The following is a 21,647-nucleotide window of genomic DNA, read 5'->3' as shown; positions in this document are numbered from 1 at the left end:
GGCTTGTCAAAAGATATAAAAAGATATAAAAGATATCAAATCCAACAATGGTCCATGGTGGCAAATACTATTGAAAATCATAGTTCCTGTCGGTGTAATCTTGTTTTGTTGCTTCGTTGCTTGCGTGATTCCCTGTTCAAAAATGCTGATTTCAAAAATGATTCATGTTACTCAATCAATGACATATAATGTCCCTCCTACCAACCTCTGACCACACTGACCAAGTTGAGGAAATTAACCTAGAACAGACGTGGGGATTAACCTTTCCGGGAAATATGATATTTTGTGGTTATTTCATTATTTCTATAAAATCATCAAACACTGAATGATATTTTGTTAGAAAAGTAGTTCAGAGGACTTAGAGGGAATGATCTGCTCTACGTTTGTAAAGGATGCTGAGTGGGCCATTGCAGGCCGTCGGCATAAGGGGCGTGAGGCGATGTCGTGTTTTCCTTCCACAACGACAGAAACAAACCATCAGCCCTGGGAGGTTTTTCCACGGCATTCACACAGCGTTCAAGGAAATAAAGCACAAATACTAGCCTTATTATGATACATGCGATCCTTACTCTAAGAATGAAAAGTAATATTATTTTGATTGCATAGCTTAATGTTTATACCTTTCTGGGTTGGCCTCTTTTGGGGGAGGCCAAAAGGGGGAATTGTGGAAATGGGAAATTACTTATTTACTTATGGTGTTTTAAAGTCAATTAAATTAATCAGTTTATGGTGTTTACTCCCTTTTCATTATAGATGTGTTGTCACATAGAGACAAGGTGGGTGTGGTAGTATGACGTAATTTGTTTTGGACAACGAGTAATGTGGGGTAACTTGTTTTGAACAAAGACGGGTGTGGGGTTTCACATTCTAGGGGCAGTTAGAAACTCTCCCAACATATACAGATAGTTAAACCATTTCATCACTCTGAGGAGAAGGGGCATAGGAGGAGCTTGATGTCATGGCAACTGTATGAGTGAGCAGATGATTATCCAATCGAAAGAAGATCCTCCCCCAAAGGGGGACAGGCTTAGGAAAGGTTTATAACATTGTGTAATGAGGAAGTAAAGTCAGACACACTCCTGGGTAGCCATCTTTAATGACCTCAAGGTGACGTACTCTGTCTGTCTCCTGAAATGCATTTCAGTCTGTGTTCTGTTTTGTCTTGTGCTTTAACTTTGTTTAAAATAAATCCTATTAAACTAAAGTGAAGTCTCCGGAGCAGTACCTGTCCGATCAAACGAACACACAGAGGGAAAACTGGTCTCCCTCAACAACAGACACTGATTGGGACAACGACAGACGATTAAACAGGTGAGACAAGGGCTGAACACAAGAAAGGAAAACACAGAGCTGAACAGGAAACATGAGGAAACAGACAGAGACAGGACAAAAACCCTACAAGCAAGAGACACCCAATCCCTCCCCGGGTGCTTACATAGCTGCCCACTGCTCCACCTGGGTGTATCTCGTGATGGGTTAAATGCAGAGAACTAATTTTGTCCTTTTACAGGAACATACAATGAAGACAACATATAGCATTAACCCTGACATCAAAATGTTACAAAGACCACTTTCCTCCACCTGTATAATATCACTAGAAGCATGTAGTCCAAAAATGATGCAGAAAAACTGGCCCATGCATTTGTCATATCTAAACTGGAATATTGCAATTGTTTATTATCTGGATGTCCAAATACTTCTTTAAAATGTCTTCAGTTTGCCCCAAATGCTGTTGCCAGAGTCTTAACTGGAGTTAGTGGGAGAGATCATATTGCTCCAGTTTTAGCTTCTCTCCACTGGCTCCCTGTCAAATCCAGAATTGAATTAAAAATCTTACTTCTAACCTACAAAGCTCTCAACAACCTGACTGCATCTTATATTACATATCTTATTTGTGGTGTTCCAGACACGGAAATTAAGGCAACCTGTATCTTTAAGGTTTCTGAGAGCACTATGATTGGTGCTGGTGGAGTTTGTTTTGTATTGGCTGTTGGTGGAGTACAAAAAGAAATCAACACTAGAGTGCACCCACTTCCTGTTATAGCACATTACATTAAGGCTTAAATAAAGTGTTGCCGTGTGGGACTTTCAGTTGCCTGCTCAAAGAGTTTATTTTATTGAACATGGTGATATTCATACAAATCATTATTGTTCCATACTTTCCTAACGGAGCACTTCCCTCTCAGACTGCAGGTTTACTCGTGGTTCCTAGAGTTTCCAAACGTAGAGCGGGAGGCAGAGCTTTCAGTTATCAGGCTCCTCTCTTGTGGAACCAGTTGTGTAGTCTATATGATACACATGTATACAGAGTATGCCCACTAGAAAACCTTAAGAATTTTAGTATACCCACTTAAAAGTGCCCAATGATACATGACATATCATTAGGCACGTCATTAATACATTAAACAGCAGTTAACACTAGAAGTCCCAGGAATTTCGACCTCCCCCCAGAAGTCCTGAAAAAGGGTCAAAAGACCCTTAGCACAAGAGTGACTAGATTTTCAAGATCCTGAGGACAAACCCCCTACTTCTCCTCAACAATTTGCGGGCCATTAACTGCCATTTGTTTTAAATATGCACACAAGTAACTCAGACACACCCACCTCACCAGACTGCATTCCAATGTCCAATCCAGGGAGCGGGGGATTTAGAAGCCAGGTTCACTTGCGCAAAAAAGCGCAGCCTTAGTCAAAGTAGTGCTCCAAACCGGACAACTCTGATGGCTCCAATTAGCATCCTTTCATTTGTAAATGTGGCCATTGCCTTAGGAATCAGCAGGGGAGAGATAAGCTGAACTCACACAAACGTCCGTCTAATACTCCAAACAGATGCGAAATCAACTGGTTATATTTTGAACTTATATCTCTTGGTGGCACGTTGGTGCACATTTTGAACAAATTGAAGTCATTTACCGTTTATTTTTCAATTGGTTTGGCTCATTTCTTGAAACCGAGATGACATTCTCAAAACACCATGTGAAACACAACTCAAAAGACTTTGCATTTTGAGGTTACTGACAATTTGTATGAAACACATATTTTGTTTTGAAGCATACATGAAGTGTTTTGGCAGAGATGCATTATCCAGGTCATTTTGCCAAATGAACAAAACAAAACAAAAGTTTGCAAAACATACAATCTGTTTCAAGATATATGCAAAAGTTTTTCTAAAAGATTTTAGTAATGTTTTTCTTTCAGAAAAAAGAGAAGTGGGTTCAAAATGACAGTTTAGAAAAAAATAACCAAATTAATTGTAAGAAGAAGGCACGCAAGGAGAAACTGCTTCAGCAACAACCTTCCACACCCAGCCCTGGCAAAAGGGCAAAGTGTCAGATCAAACATCGATGCATGAACAATTGTGCAACTGTGAGATGCGTCAACTGCTACAAATACACATGTGGCAAATGTACCAGGGACATACCCTGGCAGTGCCAGGTATGTTTCGACAGTGCAGATGGACTGCTGAGTGAGTGCTGAAATGCCAGTCCCACAAGGAGGACATGCCACTCACACACACGCAGCCCCCCCACTAGAGCATAGTGTAAATATGTGTAGAATTGTTTTATCCCTTGTATTTTTATGACAAAAATAAAAAGCATGGAAACAAATAACGGTTGTTGTTTTTTATATTTCTCATGCTGAAGTTTTAGTCCTCTTGACTTACACACAATTGCTTATGGTCTGTGCTTTTTTGCTCAAAAATAAGCTAAATACTATATATATCAAAACAAAATATGTGTTTCATACAAATTGTCAGTAACCTCAAAATGCAAAGTCTCTTGAGTTGTGTTTCACATGGTGTTTTGAGAATGTCATCTCGGTTTCAAGAAATGAGCCAAACCAATTGAAAAATAAACGGTAAATCGACTTCAATTTGTTCAAAATGTGCAACAACGTGCCACCAATATATATATAAAAAAATCTTCATATTATAAAATACAATAAACTGAACTAATATAACTAACTAGAAACTAAATGGCTAAACTCAATGGAAAACAGTTAGTTGGGAGTTAAGCTTGCCCCCTCCTGTGGTGCACCAGTAATGGCCTTATTTACAAAACAAAAGCGCCTATTAACAGCTCATTATAGGATGTTAGCTAAAATCCTTCAGGTCACTCGACCCGTCTCTGGGTTCCAAAGGTAGAAATGTTAAATGACCCTTCTCTGGGACTTCTAGTGTTAAACGTTTCTGTAACAATCTGCCGGTATGCAGGGCTTATTTACATTTGCTTATCCAGCGAATTATTGTATAATTAACACTTCTGTACTTACTACTTAATACTTGAACATGTTTTGCTTTGCTTTGATACAGTTTTATGAATTCTATAACATTTTTAATACAAAGCCAACGGTTGTAAAAGTTTGTTGTTCATTTGTTCAAATATAAGCATCAGAGAAAATTGGAAATGCTCAATATGCTTAAAAATCAAAAATAAACTGACGATTACACTATACTAATCAGTGTACTTTGGTTTCTAAGCACAGTATACGGACCAATCGTGGCAAAGTTAGTTTTACGTTGGCCGTTGGACATTCGCGCTCCGTGGCTTCAACGGTGTCCAACGTCCAACGTAAAACTATCTTTAATAATAATAATAATACTTTATTTATAAAGCCCTTTAAAACAACCACAGCTGCCACAAAGTGCTGTACATATAAAATCAAGAACATTTAAACACATAAAAACAGTTGTTAAAATATTAAGATCAATTAAAAAAAAAACAAAAAAAAAACAGTGCAGATCAAATTCAATGTGTGCTAAAAGCCAGGGAGTAAAAATGTGTTTTTAAAAGAGTTTTAAAACTGGACAGTGAAGGGGCTTGTCTGATGGGAAGAGGGAGATCGTTCCACAGTCTTGGAGCGGCAACAGAAAAAGCTCTGTCCCCTCTGAGCCTCGGCACCTCCAGGAACAACTGATCAGCTGATCTGAGGCAACGAGCAGGAGAGTATGGGTGAAGCAGCTCAGAGAGGTAGGATGGAGCAAGACAATTTAAACTTTTAAAAACAAATAAAAGAATTTTAAAATTAACTCTAAAATGAACAGGCAGCCAGTGGAGTGAAGCCAGAGTGGGGGTGATGTGCTCCCTTTTTTGAACTCCAGTTAGAAGCCGAGCAGCAGCGTTCTGGACCAACTGGAGGCGTCTGAGGGAGGACTGGCTGACTCCAAGGTAAAGAGTGTTACAGTAATCCAGCCGAGAGGTGACGAAGGCATGGATTACCGTTTCCAGATGTTGTTTTGTAAGGATGGACTTTACCGTAGCCAGCTGTCTGAGGTGATAAAAACTGGTCTTGACCACCGCTCCAATCTGGGAATCTAATTTAAAATCACTGTCCATTTTAAAACCCAAGTTAGAAACAGTTTTCTTTACATGTGGTGCCAGAGGGCCCAGATCAACAGGGCAAGGTTCACAAGAGCCACTAGGACCAAACACCATCACTTCTGTTTTCTTTTCATTGAAATTTAAGAAGTTTAAAGACATCCAGGCTTTGATGTCTTCAAGACACAACAGAAGTGGCCTAATTGAGGGGGCATCTTTCTTTTTAAGTGGCATATAGATCTGACGATCGTCAGTGTAACAATGAAAAAAGATCCCATGCTTTCTAAGGATTGATCCCAATGGAAGCAGGTAAAGGGAGAAAAGCAGGGGACCTAAAATAGAGCCCTGTGGAACCCCAAAACACAGAGGAGCAGAGGAGGATTCAGACCCAGCTATGTTGACAGACATGGTTCTGTCTGCCAGATAGGACCTAAACCAGCTCAATGCTGTACCACAAATACCCACTTGGTGCCGTAAGCGTGATATTAAAATGTTATGGTCCACGGTATCAAAGGCAGCTGTTAGGTCGAGCAGGACAAGAACCACATGTTCACCAGAATCATTAGCCATAAAAATATCATTTAAAAACTCTGACTAGAGCTGATTCTGTGCTGTGGTGAGTTTTGAAGCCAGACTGAAAAACCTCCAGGATATTGTGCTCATCCAGAAAACATTTGACTTGTGAATATACAATTTTTTCTAAAATTTTTGAAATAAAAGGCAGCTTAGAGATAGGCCTAAAATTAGCAAAGACGGTTTGGTCTAGGCTAGGCTTTTTAAGCAGGGGCTGCACCACAGCATGTTTAAAACTTATTGGGACAACACCTGAGGACAAACTGCTATTGATAACAGCAAGAATCACCTAAAAAAACACCTCTTTTAAAAGACGAGGGGGGACAAGGTCACGAGGCGAACCTGATGGTCTAATATGGCCGACCACATCCTCTAAAAGGGTCAGGGTCACAGGTTAAAATCTTTCGAACACAGCCAGGCAGGGGACCAAGCAAGAGGGGTCAAAATCAGGAGATGAAATAAGAGCCCTTGTGGTAACAACCTTATTTAAAAAAAACTGCAGGAAGTCATTACAAAGTTCAGTAGAGGCTTCCAGACAGACAGGTTGTGGGGCCTTCAGGACAGAGTCAGTAGTTTTAAAAAGGACACGTGGATTATTATGATTGGACACAATAATGTCTGAAAAGTGTTGTTTTTTAGCCTCTTTAACAGTGTTCTGGTACTGACGTTGACAGTCCTTTAAAATGTGTAGTGAACTTAATCTGGTGTCACGACTAAGCCTAAGGTCAAAACCCTTGACCTTGGGAACCTTGTGGGACAGAGACTGTCATTTTATTGGTTTGGGTCCAGAGATGCAGGTTCACCCATCCTGAGACTTTCTTTCTTGAGGATTCAGGTGAAAGGAACACTCTCTTTTTTATTATCATTACTATTTTACAAATGTTGATGGTCAAAGTGTCTTAGTTCGGGCCATTTTGGATGTTGCAGTGAACTAATCAATTTTATTAACTGTGTAATGATTTTTTCTCATGCAAAGTTAGAATTCATGTTGAGGTCTGTTACAGATTTTTATGCATTTTCTGATTTCTGCCTTTGAATGAGCAAGTGTAAGTTGGTCCAAGGTTGGAGTCAAACGCAAAACAAGTTGTTGGAACGAACTGTCATGTTTTTAGAATCCTCTCAGACGTAAATATAGAGGTTTTAGCACCTGTTTCTGAAACGCGCCAAAATAAAACTCTCTCTGTCTGTGAGAACATTTCTGATCTTTCCATAACAATTCTTGCTGCATTCTAACCTTCTACGTCACAAAACACACCCCGTCTGGTTGTTTCTGACCAATGGGAATACTCCCAAAAGTGAACCGGGAGAGAGATCTTAAAAATGTCGGTACTTCCTGGTCTACTCAGTTCTGTTGAAGCTCTGGAGAAATTCTGTTGAGTTCTGCTGGTTGGAGAAGTTCTGCGGCGCGGACAGTGCTGATATGTCCTAGCGCTGGACAGTTCTGTGAGAGACGGGATGATCCTGACATGACAACAGAGCTCTTCCGAGTTCCATGGGATTATAACATTTTCACTCGCCACTACTTCTGACGATTCACAGCATCCTAAGGAGACGCTGGACAGGTAGCGTTAACGGAGCTCCATATCTGCTGATTAACCTCAGAAAGGTAATGAGTCAAGTTTCCTACCAAGCGTACCGGGGAGAGCTGGGTTCTGATGGAGAGTGTCAATTCTGGTGAACACTTCCCCTCCCATACCATCTTTACTCCCTCTAAACTTCTTTCCCATCTTTAAACTTTTCTATCAAGTAGATATTCTTCCAGATATTTAGAAATGTCTGTGTAAAATGCTCATCCACATCCGTGTGGGTAAAAGATCATAATTGTACAGTTTCATAAATGTCTGTGGTGAAGCAACGGAAAAATCATGGCCGTATGATTTTTCCTGATTGATTGATTATGTTGTTATTTTCATAATTTGCCAAATTAATGTAAATGTTTGATGTTAAACTTTGATTCTGTAAATAAATGACCGCATTCATTTTGATGGGTCAAATATAAATGACGTCTCACGTTTGCATTTCATTAAATTCAATGCACGTTTTATTCAGTTCAGAAAAATGAGGAATCCGCGTTAATTGATGAATATATCTGAGCATCTGTTCATCTACAAATGTAAAATGAAACCTCCAGTTTATCCTTTTTCCATCTCCGTTCAGCTCTGCGGCACTCCTGTCTGGCTGCAATAGTTTTTTCATTAAACCAGGGTTCAGATCTGGCTTTAGGCCGCACCAGTTTAGATGGATGTTCTGTGAAATTATCTTAAACAAAATAGATACAGATTCAGGGAAAGGTCGGAGCAATGAATGAAAACTCTCAGGCTGTTTTCTGCTAGAATAATAAGTGTCATTTATTAAACCGCCACAGATACAGCAAAGAAACATACATTCAGTACAAATCAAGCATTGATGTAAAGCCCCTCCCCGTGACACCAGACCGGGAAGCCATTTCAGTCCGAGTGAGAAGGTAACATCAATTCAGGCTGGGCATCGGATCTAGACCCACAGCAGACTTCAACTATTATTCTGAGTGTTACACTTTTATACTCCCCCTCTGACTGGGTGACATGCGGGCAGAGCAAAACATGTTTTCCATCATCAAGGCAGTTTGTACAGCAGAGCGATGGCTCATAAAAACATGTCTTTCAAACCCAAGGTCGTGGGTGGATGAAAGACCTGTTTACAGCAAACTCCGGGTCGTTGTAACCGTAAGACGGGCCATATCTTTCGGTAAGAACACTCCCAGGGGCTTATTTTCATTCCTTCGAAGCACCTCACCTTCTGTAGCACAAGGCCTGATTTGTACAGATAAGCTGCATATAAAATGAGTATAAAATAAGTATAAATTGACATAAAAGCATCAAAATAATCATTCTTATATCATTCCACCCTTGCCTTTTATGGCAATTTAGACATTTAATTCTGAAAATCACTCCCCTGAAATTGAAATTGTTCTGGGAATAACCTCATAACTTTGTCCTGAATAAACTCACTCACAAAGTTAAGAAAATCCAGACGAGTTTCAAACCCTTGGAACGCTCGATTTGTTACATTCCCACTGACACGATAGTCGTAAATCAAAACATCTGGTAGGTGTTCAGGTTTGAGTGTGACTATTGTTTTTTCTTTTCTGATTAATTCTTTTTTAAACCCTCCTAATATAAAAACAAATTCCCAAATTACACAAAGTTAATACAGAGATACATAGATCAAACTAGTTATTCTTCTTTTCACTAAACAAGCAAAGGAGATACTGCATATATTTTGCGCCGTAGATGATATTCCTGTGAATATATCCCACCAATGGTGAGCCGACGCCTACTCTATTAGTTTAGCCACATGTAAAACCTTTCCTTGAGCAATGCAGGTGGACACTGTTAGATCAGACACGTTTAGACTTATGAGATTCAATCATTCGTTTCAGCTCTGTAGACCCATTCAATGCACATTTGAAACGGTCTAGGGAGACTCACCAGGGTACGTGCAAAGTTTGCCATTGTACCTCTGTTAGTCGAGTGGTGGAACTATAATTAGTTAATTGATAAGTCTGGTTGTTCCAAGTCCACAGATGTACACCATACACACATCCAGAGAAAGGCACCTTAGGTAATTGTGTCATTTATTAATCTGCCACAGAAAAACAGCCAAGCAAAATCATGTACACTCGTACACTCAACACACAAATTGATATGAAAGTCCCTCACCGTGACACGTGGTCGGAAAGACTTTCGACCCGAGTGACAGGAATCACACAAACACAGGATGCTGGGCACCTCGCGCGTAGTCCGCAGCAGGCTTCGAGAGTTCCCTTGCCTGTCACACCTCCTATATACCTCTCCCTGACCGGATCGCGTGAGAGCAGTGAAAAACAAGTTTGATGGTTGTCAGGAGGACAGATCTCATTAAAACATGTTTTCCATCATCAAAGCAGTCTGTGCAACAGAGCGATGGCTCATAAAAACATGTCCTTCCAGTAACGGAACGCCGTGACCGCAAAGCGGGCCAAAGCTCTACGGCCAAAAGCACTCCTAATGCTTATTAAAGCATTCCTAGAGAGGATACACTGCCCCCTTCGTCCCTCTGCTAACCATCAAAGAGTGTCTAAATATTATAAGTAACACACACACAAAGTATATGTTTGAATAGGCATAAAGGCGACTTAACACCTTATAAAACATATTTTTATATCAGTTAACATGACCTGTTTGCAGAATACATACCACTCCTTTATCAGCCGTCCCGCCTAATTTCAAGTCATAGGTGAGATTTGTCTGTGGCTCAAACCACTCACCTTGTACTTTTAAAAACCAGTATCCTTGTACTGTTATTATAGGTAAAACATGATACTAGCACATTGTAGGTGCATTGCTCACAAGATACTGAACCCAATGTCTTTCACACATATATTCAGTACACTTTGTCAATTCAGGTTTTACAACTACCCAATATGTACTAGAAATGTTCCACAGCTTCCTCCACTCGTGGTAATTGGATGTGGTCACCACCCTCTGGAAACGCTCCTTCTGCAGCTGTGCATGGAAAAAATTGCAAGGTACACAGGATCCAGTTTAAAGCTTCAGTTATGTTGGAGAGTACTTATTCTGTGCTCTCCCACATCTTCAGCTGCCAGTTTATTTCTTTTAGCAATATTTTGGCCGTTTCTTCTCGAGTCATGACAACTGATGGCATCCAGACTCCAACTTGGGTAACTGCCAACAAAGCATGTTTCCTTCTCCTTTGTTTAATTGGCAGTAAAGTCAAACTTTGTTCCCCTTTTTTATTTTTTCATCCGGTTTACATGTACCGTCACTCTGTTCTTGCTTGCATTTTTCCAACCAAACGTGAACACCTGATCCTCCTCCAAGACACGTCCTGGTGTTGCTGATGAGACACTGACCATCAAGACCATGGCACCTGCGACAAGGCACGTGATGCCCAAACAGCTTGCACTCCCATCTGACGGGCGCCTGCCACCAGCTTCTCCCATGTTGGCTCCTGGGCGGCCCCTATTGTCCAGTCGGCAAAGGTCAAGGAAACATCAAGCTGTAGAGACAAAAAGTACTACTTACAGATAGAGGAAGAATCATTAGTTTTCTCTTATATAACATTTGTTTACAGGTACATTCACCCATTTTTATTCTTCTGCCTTTAGGATTTTGCAGACCCAGACCAATTTTTATAACTTGAATTTAACCTGAAATCAATGTCACTGGCTCTAGAGTCCTCAGATCTAGTCCAGCAGATCCAGGAGTTGCTCTGACAGGCAGCTCTGCTCTGTCATGTCATCAATTTTCACATTCTGATTGGTTCCAGTTAGTCAAATCATGTTTGTCGTTTAATTTTCTTCAGCATTTCTTTTAATCAGTTCATTAATTCTCTTAATCAGTCCAGCAGCTTGTGGATGATAAGGAATGTGATAAATCCATTCAACATGTTTTCCAGTAAAATGGGTCCCATTATCTGTTCGTATCTGAAAGGGAACCCCATAAAATGATTCCATCATACTAAGACATTTTAAAGTAGACGTCTGATTTGCATATTTATAAGGATGAGTCACCAACGCACCTGAATATGTATCTACAAATAATCAGACAATTCTTCATACATAACCACTTCATGCAAAAGTGTCAGCAATTAACTTTTATTTATTAAAAAAGAAATCCTTCTGCTCCACTCAGAATATTTAGCTCATCAGTTTCTCCAAACTGAGGTTGTTCTAAAGCCTATGCACAGCAGGTAAGATATTACTTGTTCATAACTTTTTCCACAGAACCCATCTTGAAAAGAGCTGAACTTTTACTTTAAATGTGAAACAACTGCAAAACAAGATGGTGAATTTTTTCATCTCAGATATTTTTAGATACTTCGAGTTGTTTTAGATGCCGTCAAAACTACAGCTGCAGATGAACCATGTATAAAAAACATATGATGCACTTCCTTCAAAGCAGCCAGCTTAATACATCCCCTTTAAGTGCTCTGATGACATTTTTTTAGACATTTCAAATCCACCCTTTTCCCCTTCAACCATCTTGGCTTTAGGCATTTTAATTCATCCTTTGTGGCCCTCAATGTCAACGTTTGGGCCTTTAATGTCAACATCAGGTGTTTTAATTTCTCCTTTGACCTTTGGCATTTTAACATCAATATCACCTTCAAGTTTGGGGCCTTTTAATTTAACGTCAAAATCTGGGCTCTCTAATTCTGGACCTTTGATGTTCAATGTTGACAATATCTGCTTTCAGAAGGTTGATGTCAACTTCTGGAACGTCTACTTTTGGCCCTTTTAATCCAAATAATGGCATCTAGCCCTCAGCTCTTCTGCTGACACACCATTCATCTCAGCTGGAGGCACTCTTGTCTGTATTAATGCCCTCCAGAAAGCAGAACAAATAGGTTCCTGCATGTTTTTCCGGCCGTCCCTTCTCGGCCCACGACCCATGGGTTGACTAAATGTTTTTTTTCACGGTTTTCAGCTCTGTGTTTCTCTCTGTGTTCCAATCTCCAAGTGCACCCAGTTTCAACACTCGGCTTCGAACATCAGTTCTTGAAAAAACATGTAGATGATAATTTACTACCCAACGCACAGCAAGCGCATTCCTTACACACAGCCGAACCAATCTCTGCTCGCACTCCCCTAGGGTCACCCAATGCCCCTGTAAATCAGACCAATCCGATGCTCCAGGAAACATCTGTCGGGCTGCCTCTGCACAAGCTTCAAACGACGGTCTCGAGTCTTGCAAAGTTCTGACTCGATGCGCTGAATTCACTACCTGACCTCCACCTTTATCCAACAGCCTAGCTACCCGAGCATCTGTGGGTTGTGCAGTCTGTTGTTTATATATTTTAGACAAGTAAGCAACCTCCTTGTCTCCCCAGATGTTACCGTCCCAACTCGACGGATCACATCTGTCATCTAATGTGGCAACAAAAGCTCGTACCCCTTTAGGTGACACACTGCGCTTCTTTTTCTTGAATTTTTCTCGTTTCAACCGGGACACCTGCTCCACCGCCCCTTCAGCTACCCTGCTCATCCTCTCAAGTTGAGCACCGAGCAGTTGAATGTGCTGCTTATTTAACAGGCAGGCAGCCTGCGCCTCCTCACATTCTTGTTTGCTCCGTTGAGCCTGTAATTGCATTTTCTGACTTTCCTCAGGCAGTTTTTCCCCAGGCTGCCGCACACACTCACATGCGATGTCGTAGCCCTGTTTTTCTGACCTCTATTGCCTGTAAAGCGATCAAAATATCACCCGGACTATCTGCTTTCAGAGAATTGTTCTAACAACTGGGATGGGGCTTCTTCCCACCCCAGTAAAACTTTTTCTCTGTTCCACTCACGCCTCCTCAGGCGTCTGGATCAACTTTTTCTCCGTTCAGCTCACGTCTCCTCAGGCGTCTGCTTCAACTTTTTCTCAACTTTAATCTCTTTTTCCTTTTTACATTGCTCAGCCTTCCCGGTATCCTGTTCGTGACGCCAGAAAAATGTTCTATGAAATTATCTTAAACAAAATAGATACAGGTTCAGGGAAAGGTCGGAGCAATGAATGAAAACTCTCAGGCTGTTTTCTGCTAGAATAATAAGTGTCATTTATTAAACCGCCACAGATACAGCAAAGAAATGTACATTCAGTACAAATCAAGCATTGATGTAAAGCCCCTCACGTGACACCAGACTGAGAAGCCATTTCAGTCCGAGTGAGAAGGTAACATCAATTCAGGCTGGGCATCGGATCTAGACCCGCAGCAGACTTCAACTATTATTCTGAATGTTACACTTTTATACTCCCCCTCTGACTGGGTGACGTGCGGGCAGAGCAAAACATGTTTTCCATCATCAAGGCAGTTTGTACAGCAGAGCGATGGCTCATAAAAACATGTCTTTCAAACCCAAGGTCGTGGGTGGATGAAAGACCTGTTTATAGCAAACTCCGGGTCGTTGTAACCGTAAGACGGGCCATATCTTTCGGTAAGAACACTCCCGGAGGCTTATTTTCATTCCTTCGAAGCACCTCACCTTCTGCAACACAAGGCCTGGTTTGCACAGATAAGCTGCATATAAAATGAGTATAAAATAAGTATAAATTGACATAAAAGCATCAAAATAATCATTCTTATATCAATGGAGCTACACAGTCCAAAATGGTTTGACAGGAGGAGTCAAACCAGGAGCCCAGCTGTTCAGTGTCAGCAGCAGAGCCAGAGGGAGCACAGAGCTGTTCAAAGGCAGCAGAGAACTTACCAGCAGTGGAAGGGTTAAAAACTCTACGTCGCTGGGCAGCAGCGCAGGATTTAACTGGAGCACAGGACAAACCAACATCAAATAAAACAGGCCTATTGTCAGAAATCACATTATCATATAGTTCCAGGTTGTTCACAGACAAGCCGTGAGAGAGAACCAGGTCCAACGTGTGTCCATATTCATGTGTGGGACCAGCCACCCACTGAACCAGGTTAAATGAGTCAGTGAGGCTGAGAAAGTCCTTCACCAGTGGTTTCTCTGGGCAGCATACATGTATGTTAAAATCCCCAACAATAAGCACTCGTTCATAGTTTATCATTATTCCAGTCAGGAAATCAAAAAAGTCATTCAAGAAATCCTTATTATATTTAGGGGTTCTGTAGATGACAGCGCACAGCACAGGGTGTGAGCGACCCACCTCAAATAAAGTCACCTCAAAGCTGGAGAATGAAGATGGTGCAGAGCACTGCTTGCATTTAAAGTTGTTTTTATAAACCACCGTCGTTCCTCCTCCACGGCCTGACATCCAAGGGGAGCTTAGATAAGAGCAGCCGTCTGGTAGAAGTTCAACAAAAACACTGGAGTCATCAGCCTCAACCCAGGTCTCTGTGATACAGAAAATGACGGGAACTGAAAAAATCCCGCAGGATGAAAGTTTTGTTTGTCAGAGATCTGGCGTTCACCAGGCCAATCCTGGCAGAAACCACAGCATGTAACCTGACGGGCGCTAGGGCCCCGGGGCAGCGTCTTCAGGCTCTGCAGGTTCACTCCACGCCGGTGGAGCCGAGAGAAGCAGGAGGGGTGGGGGCGCACACCCGCATCCAGGCCGGTGACAGGTAGCAGGCAGCTGTCAACGGGATCCAGGAACCGCCAAGGCACAGAGAAAGACGGAAATAATCCATTTCTTGTCTGAGAAATGGACGTAGAACGAGCCAGGCAGATCTTTAGTTTCACCAGCTGTCCTCCACGTTTACCGCGGTAACAACAACGTTTCCGCCGGGGGGGCAGCACAGGTGCCCGGAGGAGATGAACTGGGACTCCTGACAGGAGCGGGGGTAAAGTTTTCTGTCCACCATAATCAAAGGCATTGAGATTGCCAACAACATGTCGAATATCCAGGAGGGACTGGCGATTGTACACAAGCACAGACTTAGTGCTGAGCAAAAAACAGAGAAATAAAACAAACCAAACCATGAGCGACAGACGGACGGCCACACACACTGGCGCCATCTTGACACAGTATACCCACTACAAAAATGTAGACATCACTGTGTGGAACTAACTTCCAGTTCTATTTCGTATAGGATTCGCCCTTTAAGGCTGTCGCTTAATGGGTTTATCCCGTTATGCGGAGCATTGCACTGAAAAATTTAGTCCACGCCCACCTGCTGTGTGGGCCCCACCCGGTCCGTATAAATTACGTTAAGAGAGGGAAATCGGCTCCCATTTTTTCTTCAGCGAGCTAATAGCACTGTCAGAAGAACAAAGAAGGAAAATTGTGTAGATGACCAACCTTTGTTAAGGATGCTTGGCCTGGCAGTCGACCTCCGGTCGTCCGGTGAGTTCTCCTCCCCGAGGAGAACCTGACGAGCAGTCTTATTTCAAGGTAAGCGCCGAGGAGTATTTCTCAGTGACAGGTCACTACACGCTGGGCAACGCCATCTTGTAATTTTCCTCTTATCGCCGACCCTCGGAGCGAATCGGATGGTTTCTCCGGGACAGGCGGCGCTCAGCTGCAGCCCTCCGTTGCTCATTCCTTCCTGGAGAGCGTAGTGTCGGTGGAGGGGGGCTGAGTGAATGCTCACCCCATCCCACCTCGTTTCGCATCGGCGATCACACCGCTCCCGGCCGACGGCGCCCTCAGGGGTTGCCCGGCGTAACCCAGGAGGCGGCTGACATGAAGGGACCCTTTTTTACGCCCTATGCCTTTCCCGCCAGTTCGGATGATCCGGCGGGAAGGTTGTTTACTGGGTTCCATTCCGGCTCACTGTCTTGATCCATATGGCCTCGTGTTCCCAACAGGACGTCCTACGGGCGAGGCCACAGACGGGTTTTTTCCTGGTAGATTGGGGGAGCCGGTCTCCACAGTCTGCACCCATCTCCAGAGCAGGGGTTCACTGAGCGGAAAGTCCCTCCGTGCCCCCTGGAGCCGAGCCTGATGGAGGCTTTATTGGAGCAAGATGTCGAGGTGGACCAGCGTCCCGTGCCTCCGGTTAGCATAACCGAGACAGTGACACCGCTCTCCAACTGAGCTCACCAGCATGTGTTCCATACGGCCACAGCGAACAACACGTTACGCTGTTGGCGTACACACTCAGAGGCGGGAAGAGACGTGGCCCTCTGTCCTTCGGCTCACTCCGCTCTCGTAGCGGCTGCTTGCTAACGACGCTGCCGGCCCCTGCAGTACGCTCCGTCTACAGGGCAGCTGACGTCATCCTCAACCGGTGCGCCTCTTTTGCTGTCTGCCGCCCCGCATCGCAGCCGGAGAACGAGGTCCCAGATGTTCTCCTGGCTCGTCACTCCACCTTCCTCTCAGGAGAGCTGCAGGAGCTTTGTTGGAGGTCCTCTTTTCATCAGCAAGAGATCATTTCAAGATGCTCCACGGCTGCACAACGCCTCCCCAGCTCTGCTACGCCAGCCCCTCCCGTCAGACGTCCCCGGCATCCGGAAGTTCATTTTTTTCCCTGGACTTCGCCAACAGGGGGCCCTCCAGGACAACAAACAGAGCTGGAGGTGTGTTGATGACACTGTGAAATATCATTTTACGATGAAGTGTCCTTTAGCCAGGCTGTCAGCATGGTTTATCTGACAAGCGGCCCCATCACACACACTCATCACGAATGAGCCTTTTTAAGGTTGTTTTTCATTCACTGTCAGCGGTGCCAATACGCGCTCCCGCGGCATGAAAGCGCGCACGCAGCTCTCAGCGCCCGCCATTCACGTCAACGTTAACGTGAGACCACGATACGAGCTCAGCAACGTATCTCGCTCTCGGCAGAAGCGACACATTTTTTCATTGCAGTGGTGTCAAACGCGCGCTCCTGCGGCGTCAGCAGTTTCACAAGCCTCACAGCGGCTCTGCTCCTTCATCCTCAAAGAAGGTTTTCTGATTTAATACTGCAGCTCGTGGAATCACTCTGAAGTTCACGTGACTTGCAGCTAAGAATGAACGTGTTTCTGCAGACCGAGCCAGTGGTAGCCTTGCTCCACCGATGCCGCGCGCTGCTTCCTGACCGCACCAGTGCCAACGCGCGCTCCCGCGGTGTCAGCAGCTCCACAAGCCTCACAGCGGCTCGGCTCATACATCCTCGAAGAAGGTTTTCTGAATTAATATTGCAGCTCGTGGAATCACTCAAAAGCTCACGTGATTCGCAGCAAACAATGAACGTGTTTCTGCAGACCTCGCTCCACCGATGCCGCACGCTGCTTCCTGACCGCACCAGTGCCAAAGAGCGCCCCCGCGGCAATCCTGGCTTAAGGCGTCACATGAATGAGGACGCACACACATGACCCTTCAGGGCACGTCGGCTCATACGTGCACCCGCTTCCCGAGCGTTACACGGAGCAGCTGCACACAACGTGAGCACAACTCAGATGAGCTGCTCCCCGCAGCATCAGCAACACACAACGTCTTGCATGCTCGGGGACGCGCGTGTTTTTTCTTTCTCACTCAGCGCGCTCCAGCTCACATCAGCATGTATGTGAGTTTCACAGCATAAATGCGTGCCCGCTTTATAGCTTATAAACAGGTGGCAATGAACGCGCGCTTCCAGACGGATGGGTGAACCGTTTTCATCTGGGATTCACGCTGCAGTTCAGCTCAAACCCCAGTGTGGAGGAACTCTGTGACGTTTTTTCTGTCATTTATGAACAGATCTCGTCCCCTCTAGTAGAAGCTCAGGAAATTCTGTTTTAAATGTAATTTCTAGAGTCTCAGAAGGAGAGGGAAATGCAAGGTCCCTCTCTCATCACTTCCTGGTCCCAATGAACTGGAAAGATGAGATTTATTCTAGATTGTCAATTTCTGAACTGTGAGAAACAACACTCCATTATGCGCCCGAGCCGCTTTAATTCTGCTTTATCTGGACACCTGCTGCTGCTGACCAGCTTGTACAGACAGGTGACAGCAGTGCAACTCACGTGAACCGGTTGAGTGATATCAGCTGTTTTCCGTCAGCAGACCTACGTCACACACATTTAACAAGCTGTGGGGCCACTGTGGCTCTCCACACAGCAGCTCTTTTAAATGTTTTTGGAGTGTCGCACGGGATCTTTGAATGTGACTCAACACTGACCTTGAGCTGCAGAATCATCAGGGTTTTTGATTCACACAGACAGCAGTGACTGTTGCATACATACTGGCAGGAGATGTATGCGTTTCAACCCACGTGCCACATTGTGAAACAGATGATGTGTGGGGCACACCCAATCTGCTCTCCATTGGAGTGGGTACATCTCATGTATTCCGAACTGGGGGCGGATGTGATGCCCAAAGACGGTCTTTTGGGGCACGGGGACCTGGGACTTTCCACCCAGAGCTATGGCTCAGACACGGTAGAAATCCTGCCAGCGTCTGTGGACGTTTAGCAACACGAGAGAACACTCAATGTCAATTATAATTATTGTGGAGCCACGGGACGATCCACCGCTGGGTGGACGTGCCTGCTCACAGCCTGTGGTCGTAATGCCTTTTCACCTTATTCTCTCCCTCTGATATCACGGTTTTCTGAACCGAGCTCAGGAGGAGGGACTGGCAGCTCCTCTGCCCCAAGTGCGTGAACGCATCATGGTTCCCAGGCCTACGACATTTGTTATCAGGGCACTCGTGGAACTTGCCGTGGAGGGAGGACGCTCTCCTCCAGGCGGTAGGAATGATCAGGAATTAATCAGAATAGGCCAGCACCTGTGGTTTGGCCGTTGTGCGGATCTTTTTGAGAGGATGGATCTCTCTCAAGATGTAGTGCGTATGATTCAGGAGTCACGTGCTGCAACCACCACAGCGCTGTTCACATCAAGTGGTCAGTTTTTTTCAACGCTGCTGTACAGAGAAAGGCGTAGAGGCCACTTCATGTCCACTGGACGACATGCTGTCCTTTTCTGCAGAAGTCGAGGGACAGAAATCTGGTGTCCAGCACAACTATCATATGCTGCAGCCGTGTTTTCTTCTTGTCTCAAAGTTGTCGGAGACAGAACAACCTTTAATCATCCTCTGACGGAGCATTTTGTCTCGGATTGATATAGCAGCTGTGGGCCTGTTTGTGACACGAGAAACGCTCAGTGTCAATTATGCGTTTCTCTGAGCCCACGAGACGAACCACTGCTGGGGTGGATGCGTTTGCCCACAGCCCATGGCCCAAAATGCTTCTGTACGCGTTTTTCTCCACCTCCTCTGATTTTACAGTTCTTGAACCGAGCTCAGGAGGAGGGATTGACAGCTCTCCTGGTGGCCCCGAACGTGTGAGCGCACCATGGTTCCCAGTCCTGCAACGCCTACTGTCGGGGTGCCCGTGGAAACTGCCGTAGAGGGAGGACGCTCTCCTCCAGGCAGGAGGAGCGACCAGGAGTTACCCAGAAACAGGCCAGCACCTGTGGGTCTGGCCGTTGAACGAATCCACTTAGAGAGGATGGGTCGCCCACAGGATGTAATGCGCACAATTCAGGTTTCACGTGTTACATCTACCACAGCGCTGTACACATCAAAGCGGACAGCTTTTCAGTGCTGGTGTACAGAGAAGGATGTAGAGGCCACCTCAAGTCCATTAGGTGGCATGCTGTTCTTTCTGCAGCAGCTGATGGACAGAAATTTGCATCCAGCACATTTAAAACGTACGCTGCAGCCATCTCTTCCTGACACAAAGGTTTCTGAGACAGAACAGTTTTTAATCATCCGCTGATGAAGCGTTTTATAAAAGGTCTCACACTCACTTGTTCCACAGTGGGATTTAATACTGGTCCTGCAGGTCCTGATCAAAGCTCCATTTGAGTCTTTGGATCAGGTTCCACTTAAATTCTTGTCTCTTTAAACAGCCCTGCGGCTGGCTTTAACATCCGCTAAGAGAGTGAGTGTTTTATCTGCCCTCTCTGTCGCTCCGTCATGTCTCAGAATTCAGGCTGATGGCAGCTCAGCTGATTTTAGACAAACCCAGCTTTTATGCCTAAAACATCACGAGCTCTTTTAATCAAGAGCGATATCGTTGGAGGGGTCGTTACCCCCCCCCTCACACAGATCAGAAGAAGTAGTGTCTTTTTATCTCCTCTGTCCTGTGCGGGCGTTGACGTGCTACATAGCATGCACAGCTGCAATGCGTCAACATTTGTTTGTGCATTATAGAGATGCATCTGCAGGTCGCCCGTTATCCACCCAGCGCTTGTCACACTGGCTATGTCAGGCCATTTCTGAAGCCTACAGAGCATCAGATTTAGAGCCTCCTGTCAACCTCAGAGCACACTCGACCAGGGGTATCGCATCTTCGACTGCTTTGCATAATGGTATGTCAATGCAGGACATTTTGCACTGTGGCCGCGTGGTCAACACCCTGCTCATTTATTCGCTTTTATCTAGGTGATGTGACGGCCCGTTCCATGACACATTCTGTCCTTAGTGTTTACAGAATGAATATTGTTGTTTCATGGAACTCCATTTTATCATCTAACATCTGTCTGCATGCATTACAGTGTGAGATGTTATCAGACACAAGTTGTGACTGTTATTTTGGTTCTATTGTCACTAATCAGTTCACGACTATTGTTACCAATCAGTTCATTTGATTAATAATGAGCTCTCCTATTATTATTAATCTGTTCATACGGTTCAGCCGTAAACCGGTTGGTTCATGGCTCTTTTCAGTGTTTTTCCCTCCCCGTTGAAGTTTTCCGGGGCGTTCATGCATTCAGAATGCATAGTTACACAACATGCGTCTGTGCATGGCACACATAATTACGCAATGCGTAATTACGCACATGGGAGCTGAGTGATTAGACTTTTTTGGGCAAGCTTCTGCTTCATACGGTGTTCGAATGGACCCAGTGAGGTGAGGACAACATCCGCTTCGCCCTTAACCCACTAAGCGACAGCCTTAAAGGGCGAAGCCTATACGAAATAGAACGTTGGTTACGTACTGTAACCCCAGATTCTATGAGTATAGGCGTAGCCCTTTAAGCGTCGGGCCTCACTGGCTCCTAAATGGCTGAAGAAAAAGCTATTTTTGGGAGCCGATTTCCCTCTCTTAACGTAATTTATACGGACCGTGTGGGGCCCACACAGCAGGTGGGCATGGACTAAATTTTTCAGTGCAATGCTCCGCATAATGGGATAAACCCACTAAGCGACAGCCTTAAAGGGCTACGCCTATACTCATAGAATCTGGGGGTACAGTACGTAACCAACGTTTCTGTTTGTGAGGCTGACACATTGTCCAGTTTTAAGACTGGACTTAAGACGTTCCTTTTTGATAAATCTTATAGTTAGGGTTGGCTTGGGCTTCCTGAGCTAAGGCTTAGACTGCTGGAGGACAAACCGACCAC

Source organism: Nematolebias whitei, chromosome 17 (assembly GCF_014905685.2).
Source record: "Nematolebias whitei isolate Nwh7 chromosome 17, NemWhi1, whole genome shotgun sequence".
In the NCBI taxonomy this organism is placed as follows: domain Eukaryota; kingdom Metazoa; phylum Chordata; class Actinopteri; order Cyprinodontiformes; family Rivulidae; genus Nematolebias; species Nematolebias whitei.
Note: the sequence above shows the minus strand (reverse complement) of the source record.